Genomic DNA, 8,410 nt, shown 5'->3' with positions numbered 1-8,410 from the left:
CTAACCTATTAAGGTGCAAACCGTCTCTCTTGTAGAATTTATGCTTACCACAAAACATACCCCAGTGATCCAAGAATTTAAATCCTTGCTTCCTGCACCAGTTCCCCAGCCACACGTTCAAGTCCATTATCTCCCTGGACACAAAGGACACCCCTGTTGACTACCTCTTCCAATGTTAAAGTTATCTGACTTAGTACCATTTGTAATGACTGCCGCCTTCAGATCATTAGACAGTACTGCCACCCATCTGGCAAAGGATCCCCCCAAACCAAAGCGCTCTAAGACCTCAAATAGATATGGCCATTCTATCCAATCAAATGCCTTTTCTGTATCTAGGGAGACCACAAAACCTGGAATCAATCTTTGCTGGCATACCTGCACTGTGTTCAGTACTCTTCTGATATTGTTGGAGGTGCTATGGCTCTTAATAAAACCCGTCTGGTCTTTTATAATATGGGGCAGGACTCTTCTCCAAGCTCAGAGCCAGCATCTTGGATAAAATTTTGCAATCTATATTCACCAGTGAAATGGGTCTGTATGAAGCTCATTCTTCAGGGTCTTTCCCTTTCTTTAAAATGAGGGAGATATTAGCCTCCCTAAGAGTAGGTGACAGACAATCCGCTGTATAAGAATAGTTGTACATCCTCCAGAAGTGGCTCCACAAACATGTTTCTGGATTCCTTATAGATTTCAGTTGGGAATCCATCTGGCCCTGGTGCCTTGCCACCCTGGCGATGCTTTATTGCTTCCTGCACCTCCTGTACTGTTAGAGGCGCATTCAAAAGGGAAGCCTGTTCCGTGTTTATATTGGGGAGGTCTAGATTTCCAAAAAAAAGGAGTGCATTCCCATTGTACCATGTTCGCCCCCCTCCGACCGATATAGCTCCTAAACCTAACATTGATTTTCTTCAATTCACTGGTAATTGTATCAGCCTTCTCCCTAAGGATAGACTGGGAAGCATTTTTCCTCCTAGTCAAATAAGCCAAATATCTTTGAGGAGAAAGTGAGGTCTGCAGATGCTGGAGATCAGAGATGGAAATGTGTTGCTGGAAAAGCGCAGCAGGTCAGGCAGCATCTAGGGAACAGGAGAATCGATGTTTCGGGCATTAGCCCTTCTTCAGGAAGGGCTAATGCCCGAAACGTCGATTCTCCTGTTCCCTAGATGCTGCCTGACCTGCTGCGCTTTTCCAGCAACACATTTCCATCTCATAAGCCAAATATCTACCTGGCTTATCTCCAAATTCAAAAACAGTCTTTGTTTGGGAAAGGAGACCTCTTTTATTTTTAGCTACTTGTGTGTGCAATGAGTTGAGAGCAGCCCGAAGAGCTGTGACCCACTGCAATCAATGACGGCCTATAATAATATGTTTTCTCAGCTACTTTCAGCCGGGCCTCCAGCATCCGTTACTGCTCCTCCCTCTGCTTCTTTCTAGTCATAAATATGCCTTAGTGGCCTCCCAAAGCATTGCCGGATTACTGGCCGTACCTGAGGTGATATCCCAGAAGGCCCTGAACTCTCTTCTAATATATTCAACAAATTTGCTATCCCCTAACAAAAATGGACCCATGAGCCAGTGACGTGCATCCATTCCACTAACCTTGATTTTAACATCTAAATACACTGGCGCATGACCCAAAACAGCTATATTCCCAATTTTGCACGCCAATGTTCTGTCCAAACCGTCAGCTGGCATAAAGAAAATGTTCATTCGTGTATAGCACTTGTGTGGGTTGGAATAGAATGTAAAGTCAATTTCATTAGAATACAGGTATCTCCACACATCCACTAGTCCCAACTCTCACACATGTCCACCAACTCTTCAGACTGCACAGGCATACCTGCCAGGCCCCTTGGCACCCTGTCAACCTCTGGATCTATTAGGCGATTAAAATCCCCTCCTATAATCGTATGGCATACCCCAAGATTCATTAGTTTAGCCATTGCATCAATTAGAAATTTTAGAGGGTGAGCTGGGGGATAATATACATTCAAGACACCATACTTTTCTACATGTATTAAGGCTTTAAGAATGATAAACTGTCCATGTTCATCCTTAATCTGCCCGTTACCTGGAAATGGAGATTCCCTCTTAACAGTATAGCCACACCTCTATTGTTAGAGCTAAAGAATGAGAAAAATACCCTGTCATAACCTCCTGTTGCATTTTCAGACGCTCCTTATCAGTTAGATGTATCTCTTGCAGCAAGGGCAATGTCCACCCTTTCCTTCCTTAGGCTTGATAACACGTTCTCTCTTCTAATAGGAGAATGGTTCCCTTTTATATTCCGGGTGCACCACCTGAACAAATCACCAGCCATGGTCATCTAGGGCAGCCTGTGGTTTCACAGGAGGAGGGAACATATCTGAGGCATGATGAGCTACAGAGACATTAACTCTATGAGACCTAAAAACTATTCTTATAAAAACTACTACAACTAAATAAATCATCATATTTAGCTGAAATAAACACCCAAATGACCCCCAATTTGCTTGAGAACTTCCCCCTCCCAATCCTTACTACCATCTTACCTCCCTGTAGCTGAGGCCATACCCTAGCCCCAGGCAATTCACAAATGAGGAAAACCTGTTACTTACATTCTGAAAGTTAACAATGGAAACCCATCACCCACCCCCGCCCCCCAACTCTTCTTAACCACAGATGTAGCCACCCCAATACAAAATCAGAAGGACAGCAGTAAAAAACAGGAGCCCTAGATAATACCCAACCAAGCGATATATAAAATAATTCCAATTTTACAATTTCACAACAAAGTTGTACATATAAAACCAATAACCACAAAAAAAGGTGGAGAGAGAAGTAAAAAAAAGTGCAATTAAAAAAAAACAAACCATTGTCCGCAATGATGCCCCTTCCCCTCCCACTCCAACTCAGGTCCTTCAACTCAAAGACTTTACAAAGTCCTTTGCATTTTCTGCAGAGTCAAAGTTAATATATTGTCCCCCAATGGGTGAAACGCAACGTGGCTGGGTACCTCAAGGAGTATTGAATGTTCAGGTCCCTTAGTTCTTTCTTGACTTCATCAAATGTCCTTCTCTTCTTGATTAGGGCTCCTGAAAAGTCCTGAAAAAACATTGTCCTTGAGCCTTTGTACATTAAAGCTTGTGAATTCCTTCCCAATCTTCTTGCTGTTTCAACTATTAACTGTTTTTCTTTATAATACAGGAGCTGCACTGGGACCGCGCGGGGTGTGGGTCCAGCCCGGACCTGTGCATTGCAATCCAGTGATCCGCTTCATGCTTACCAGGCTCGACTCCAACTCCAGCCCCAGTAACTTCGGGAGCCACCCCTACAAGCAGCCGACGAGGTCCTCGCCTTCCGGGAGACCCACGAGCCGTAAGATTTTCCTTCTATTTTTATTTCCCAGGTCATTGACTTGTTCCTGAAGGACCTGAACCTGGCCTTCCAGTGTTCGGATCCTTCCTCCCGAGACCTCTACCACGGTCTCCAATGCCGTGGTTCTAGAACATAGAACATAGAACATAGAAGAATACAGTATTTCCCAGGTCATTGACTTGTTCCTGAAGGACCTGAACCTGGCCTTCCAGTGTTCGGATCCTTCCTCCCGAGACCTCTACCACGGTCTCCGATGCCGTGGTCCTCTCCTCCACTGCCTCCATTCTTCAGTCCAGCAACTGGATTTCCTGCTCATGCTTTTTTAGCCTGGTAGATAGTGGCTCAACTGCTGCTTGAATCCACTCTCAGTGTTTGGCAAACTCTGAGTCAATGCTGCTGTCCTGCTGGATCTTTCTGCAGGCACCCCCGATGCAGTAGGGGAGTGTCCTGTCTGCTGTACTCCTTTAGGCCCCTTTCCTTTTTTCGACTTCATCCTGGCCTTAAAGCTATCACACACTATTTCAGCAGCTCCAAATGGTCAGCAAGTTTGAATCAGTATGTTTTTCTCCTGGGGGTGCTTGGTAAGAGAGGGTAAAGGTCCACCTTGCCAGGGGTTTATGGCACAGAACCTAGCACAGCAGAACACTCAGACTGCCGCCATCTTGGATTGCCCAAAAGAATCCTTTTTAAGGTAACCTTATGAACCAACCAAGGGAGAGGTTGAGTAAAGAAAGGGATCCAGTTCATCCCTCCTCACTGGGAGCTTAACCTTTTGAGGCATCCCATCTACAACTGGAGGCAATTGTGCCTAGGACTATTTTAACACTGGACGAAACAAATGTCTCCCTGAAGCCAACATGATAAAAATTGATTACCTAGTTGTTTTTACATTGCTATTTGTGACAGCATAGCCTACATTATAATAGTCACTGCACTTCAACAGTGCTTAACTGCATCTATCTGTGGGAAAGCACGGTGACTCAGTGGTCAGCACTGTTGCCTCACAATCAGGACCTGGGTTGGATTCCATCCTCGAGCAACTGTCTGTGGGGAATTTGCACATTCTCCCCGTGTCGGTGTGGGTTTCTGCTGGGTGCTCCAGTTTCCTCTGGGTGGTCTGGTTTCTTCCCACAGTCCAAAGTTGGATTGGCCATGCTAAATTTCCCATAGTGTTGAAGGATGTGCAAGCTAGCCATGGGAAGTACAGGGTTACAAGGATAGGGTGGGGGAGTGGGGGGGCAGTGGAATGCTCTTCGGAGGGTCTATGTGGACTTGATGGGCTGTATGGTCTGCTTCCACACAGCAGGGATTCTATGATTCTATTATCTTACGTCGTGACTTGGAATATGCTTCACTCTGCCATTGTCATCAAGATGGTGGGGGTGTGGGGGGGGCAACCTTAGTTCAATGAGAAGCACATCAGACTGTGATGGGGGTGGAATCAGACATATCTAGAACTGAGATGCCAGCCTGGTAAAGCTATAACTCAGGACTATGCTGCACTGCAGAAGTGCCATTTAATGGGCAGAGCTAAATGATTCATAATTAAATGGACCAGTCAAAGTCATGAATGTTAATGAGCAATTAAAAACCAGTGGTGGGGAAGGTTCCACAAACACCCCCATCACAATACAGAAGACAAGGATTTGCCCAATCTTCTGTTAGAGGTGCAGTGTGACTGATCTATCATTGCTGAGTCTTCAAACAATACAATTTGCTCCATGGGACACAAAGAAACAGCTAAAGGAACTGGATACAGTGTATGTTAGGCTGTTGGTAGTTAAGATCCAGAATTAGATGCACCTCCAATCCAGCTGTTCCAGTAAAATGAAAACATCTACCTGATGATGTGAAAAACCGTCCAGGTATGTCTTGTCTGTGAAATGCAGGACAAATCCAATCCAGCCAATAACTACCTCTCAATCATCAACAGAGTGTTGGAAGTTTTCATAGACTGTGCTATTAAGCAGCAATTACTGAACAACAATATGTTGACCAATACTCAGTTTGGGTCTTGCCAGAACCACTTAACTCCTGACCTCATTCCAACCTTGACCTAAACAAGGATAAAAGAGCTGAATTTTAGCTGTGAGGTCAGACTAATTGTCCTTGACATCAGAGCAGCATTTGCTCCAGTGTGACACCAGGAGGCCCTGGCAAAAATGGAGTTAGTGGGAGTCAGGGAAAAGCACAAAGCTGTTGGAATCATACCTCGAATGAAGGAAGATGGTTGTAGTTGTCAGAGGCCAATTATCTCAGCCACATAACATTGTTGCAGGAATCTCTCAAGCCAATGTCATAGATCAAGCCATCTTCAGCTGCTTCATCACTGACCTTTCCTCCATCACTTGGTCCAAATGAAGATTTCATAATGTTCCATATCACTCACAACATCTCCGATACTGAAGCAGTCCCTGTAAGATTTAGATAAAATTCAGGTTTTGGATGACTGTTACAATCTCCATGGAGACCAGTCACACTTTGAAGAGAAATTAAAACTGATGGATGCTAACTGAAAAAGGACTTCCAAGATGATTTCACATTTGAAAACTTGTGTCAAATAACTAAACAAAAAGAACACTATCAATCAATCCCTGTTGTTTTCTTTTTGTAGGCAATTTATACTTGAACTATCAAACAGACTTTGCTCCCTATCTACTTCCAACCAAAAGCCCCAAGTTAATGTTTCACATAAAGGACCTTTAGTTAGACTGGGAAATGTTAGAGGTAAAATAGGTTTTGAGAAAGGACAAATTAAAGTTTGTCCCATACTTGAAACGTTGACTTGGTTTCTCTCGCTATACATTTTGCCTGACCCTCATTTTATGCTGTTTTTTGTAAGTTCAGATTTCCAGCATCCACAGTATTCTGCAATTGGTTAAAACAGAGAGGAGGATCCAAGATGGCAGCGACCCAGCAGGTGTGAGTCTGCAGGGCTCTGCCCAAGACTCAGGCAGAGTCACCTATTAAATTACTTAAAATAGTTTTTGGTTTTTAAAATAGCACCCTTGGCTATTTTGCATCAAACTTTAACAGTTTGGCGCTTTTTAAAAATGAGTAAGGGCAAAGGCTGTCGTAGTTTGCAACGGACAGGGAACACCCCCCCCCCTCACCCCCCAACCCTCAGCAGCAGAGACGTCCACAGCTGCCCCGGGGGCTTACCTGCAGAGGCGAGCTTGACCTCGGAGTTCGTGAAACTCAGAGAGAAGATTAATGCTTCCATCGAGGAGGCCCAGTCCAGGTGGGAGTCGATCTTGGTCATGCTGCAGAAGAGATCGAGAAACTTGGGCAGCATGTCGGAGGGGTGGAACAACGGACCGCAGCCTTGGAGACTGCTGCTGAGCCGTCCGTGAGTCAGGTCTGGGCTCTGGAGTGGCGGGTCCGGACCCTTGAGGAACATATCGATGACCTCGAAAATCGAGGTCATCGGAAAAATATCCGGTTGCTGGGCCTTCCCGAATGGGAGGAGGAAGGCCAGCTTGTGGATTTCCTGGAGCAATGGCTCCCACAGCTGAAATTGGAGTCGGAGCTGAGCCGTGTGCGGGTTGAGCAGGCCCACCTGGTTGCTATACGCAGGCCCGGGTTGGACCAGTGCCCCCACCCTGTCCTAGTCCGATTTCAGTACTACAGGGAAAAACAAATGCTGCTGGAGGCCTCCAGAGTCTTGGGGAAGGATCCCCATGCCATGATGTTCAAGGGCTACAAGACAATGTTGTTTCAGGACTTTTCTCTGGTTGTGGTCTGCAAAAGGAGGGCATTTGACGAGGCGAAGAAGCGTCTGAGGGACTTAAATACTCAATATTCCATGCGATATATGGCAACGCTGCACTTCAGTCATGGAGGATCTGTATATAACTTCGGGTCACCAGAACAAGTAAAAGAATTCCTGGATGCTCTCAAATAGACAGTGGGACTTGAATTGTATGAACAACAACTTTATTTTGCCCCCCCCCCCCCTTTGTCTTTCCTTCTTCTTCTCTCCCTCTTTCTTTTCTCCATCTTTCCTTGGGGGTCGGCGGGGGGGGGGGCTTGTTCCTTATTCTTTCTTTGGTCTCTTATCTATAGCTCGATTATTGGGGGATGTCTCTGACTGGGTTTGTTTTCTTTTTTAGTTGTTTAATACTTGCTGGGATTGTAAATTTGTGATCTTATATATTTTTATTTTGTGTCGCTTTGTTAAGTGTATCTAGGTGATAGTGTGGGGGAGTAGGTGGGTCGCCCACTTTTAACTTCTGTTTTATAAGATACTGGAATTTATTTACTTTATTTTGTAATACCTGGGCCGAGGGCAGGGCTTTAGCTGGGAGAAGTTATGGCGGGGTTACTGGAAGCTAGTAGTGCCTCTGTGAGCAAGGGGGAAAGTCTTCCTTTAAATATGCTCTATGTTATTTTTATTTAGGAGTAGCTCTTAGTTGTTTTGATTTAACTGTTTTAAAGAGTCTTTTTATATGTGAATTGTTTTTGGTCTGTATGTGGGAGACTGCAAAGGCATACGGGCAAGGCTTGGTCACCTCATATTCTGCGACCCGGAAAAGACAAAAGGGAGAGCAACAGCGTCTGCTTGAGGCTCGCCTAAAGGCATCTGAGACAACGTATGTTGATAGGTCCTCCATGGCTAAACTACAAAGGATCACAGCCCTCAGGGCAACCTTGAATACTCAAACAGCAAAGAGGGACGTAACTGAAATTATACATTGAAAATACCTTGATTGTCTGTTGAGTCTTTCATCTGTTTGAAAAGCATAATAGTATCACTTCTTTCATGTGTAAATCACAAAACTTTTTTTCAAAAACTTGCATTCTCAGATTAACTGTAACAATTGGTGTTAGCTAGACAACATGTTGAAGGTGTTAGCCCCCTGTGTTCCCTGTCTGTGCCATGATGTTTAGATTGATTCTAATCTAAGAAGTGAGATAACAGAGTTTTACATGAATTCATGCAGTTTTTGAGCAAAGTACAATGTAACTCTGCAAGTACAAATTCACCCCACAAAATATATGTATATGTGTGTGTGTGTGTGTCTGTCTGTCTGGGTTGGGGGATTGTGAGTGT

At 44.6% G+C, this 8,410-nt stretch overlaps 1 protein-coding gene across 1 annotated transcript in view; it reads left to right on the top strand.

The window, feature by feature from the left end:
- The window catches only part of slc35e1 (solute carrier family 35 member E1), a 102,714-nt gene extending 99,358 nt beyond the window's left edge, over positions 1 to 3,356 (top strand). The window contains exon 7 of the transcript XR_006316096.1: positions 3,187 to 3,356. The gene's annotated coding sequence lies outside the window, so the exon portion shown is untranslated. The remainder of the gene's footprint in view (positions 1 to 3,186) is intronic.
- Positions 3,357 to 8,410: the final 5,054 nt, after the last annotated feature.

Source organism: Chiloscyllium plagiosum, chromosome 31, assembly GCF_004010195.1.
Source record: "Chiloscyllium plagiosum isolate BGI_BamShark_2017 chromosome 31, ASM401019v2, whole genome shotgun sequence".
In the NCBI taxonomy this organism is placed as follows: domain Eukaryota; kingdom Metazoa; phylum Chordata; class Chondrichthyes; order Orectolobiformes; family Hemiscylliidae; genus Chiloscyllium; species Chiloscyllium plagiosum.
This window is presented reverse-complemented; position numbering and strand designations above follow the sequence as displayed.